At 36.2% G+C, this 1,884-nt stretch overlaps 1 protein-coding gene across 5 annotated transcripts in view; it reads left to right on the top strand.

Moving 5' to 3' along the window:
- The window catches only part of MECOM (MDS1 and EVI1 complex locus), a 528,538-nt gene that overhangs the window by 144,544 nt on the left and 382,110 nt on the right, over positions 1-1,884 (top strand). The window lies entirely within an intron of this gene.

Below are 1,884 nucleotides of genomic sequence, written 5' to 3'. Positions count from 1 at the left end.
GCAAAGAACGCCAGGAAAGAAGGCAGCGAGAGGCTTTCAAGAACTGCAGTTCTACCTTCACGATAAAGATGGAGAAAGAGCCCTATTTTCAGAAGATTTTGATGAAGAGGGAAAACAGGCTTAAGTGGAGCCTCCAAAGAGCACTGTGGATTTCTCTTCCCTCCTACCCTCTAGCAAAAGGTGACTACGTTTTAAAACATGGAAAAGTGGAATTAGACTGTATGATACTTTGGTATACCTTTGATAAGGGCATGAAATATTACATGTCAGTCAAAAATACTTGCTCTAGGACTAGGAAAAGATTTGGACTTTATTGAAATGTATTTTAACAACTATGAGAATTCCAGGATATCATATCCTTTGGATACAATGTAGTCTTATCTTAATTGATAATTTATTATTAGATCTGGTATAAACACTGAGGTTATAAATAGAGGAAGTTGGACAATTTTGTTTTCCTTTATCTAATCTCTGCTTTTCATTTAATAGCATAGCGAAAGCTCCTCAGTACTTTAGAATGCTCATGGCCAGTTTCTTCCTACACCTCTCTTTTCGGCATAGTTTCCTTTTGAACCTGTTTTTAGTTGCAGATGTGAAAATGCAGAAGCAGTCAGCCAGCTATGCTTCCATGCCTTACTTATATGCTCATGCTCAGAGTATAAGAGTTAGCAATTTTGTGGCCACAGATCACTACATGTAGGGGGTGGTGTTTCCTTTAAACAATATAAATATGAATGGAATGAACCCTCTGATTTCTGTATATACAAAATTACATCCCACCCTTGAGAGGCAGAATTAACAAACTTCTACCTCAGTCATTCACTTGCCATTGCCATCTGTGATAGTCTTATTTACGCAGTCAGGCTGGTTGGCATATGGACTAAAAACAAATGATGCAATATGAAAGAGATTTGAATTTGTGAGTGTGGAATCTGACTTATGAACTCTTTTCAATGATGTTTCATGAAAATAGTATGCAGAAGAATAATAGTATGTGTACATAATAGCCATGACCTAATTTCTCAAGATACTAAAAAAGCCTTGTCTTTATAAGTAGTATATCAATTAATCAAATAGGAAAAATAAGTACACTCACAAATGATTAAATTCCACCATAGGACATCTTTACTAAGCACTTTACAAATACAATTCTTGTTTCCTCGATTTGAGCATTTTCATGGAGACAGAGCCCCAGTTGAAGTGAATGTAATCTAGCAAGGTTGAATGTCCTCCCCACCCTAGCGCCCCCCACCAAATGCCAAGTTTGGGCAATGCCTCCATTAAGTTGTGCAGCCACTCACTTAACTGCCCTCCCCTCTTTTTTTGAGAGCTGCTGTTACTTTTTCCCAGAAAAGGACTTTATTGAGCCATCGTGAACAGAGTGTGCCTTTTGATCTGTTTTTTAGAGATGGTTATTAGCGTAAATCTGTTAGTAAATTGTGAGATTCATTTTTAGAATGGCTAGACATGAGTAGAGATTCAATATATAGTTTTAAACAGAGTTTTACATATTGAAACAATTGATACTTTTGCAAGAACGATATTCACCACTATGCCTCATTAGCACCATGGCCTATGTTACAGCACTACTAGATGATGTTTTGAAATCACACACTTCTTGCCAATACAAATATCATATACTTTGCCCATGAGCTTAAATTTTGGATCCAGATGGAAAGAATAAGTGTGTCTCTTTTTTCTTAACTGCTGAAGGTTTTAAGAAATATTCCATATAACAACCATTTTGCATTCACCATTCAGTTATGCAGTATTTGTGAAGAGTGGGATATTGAGTTTGAGATGTACATCTGTTAAAATGGAAATTTTTATTGATATGAGTTAAACTTCTTGATGAGAAGTGTAGCAGGAGGAAAGAAAAAACGT

Source organism: Pteropus alecto, unplaced genomic scaffold, assembly GCF_000325575.1.
Source record: "Pteropus alecto unplaced genomic scaffold, ASM32557v1 scaffold33, whole genome shotgun sequence".
In the NCBI taxonomy this organism is placed as follows: domain Eukaryota; kingdom Metazoa; phylum Chordata; class Mammalia; order Chiroptera; family Pteropodidae; genus Pteropus; species Pteropus alecto.
The sequence above is the reverse complement of the archived record's forward strand: the minus strand, read 5'-3'. Positions and strand labels throughout refer to the sequence as shown.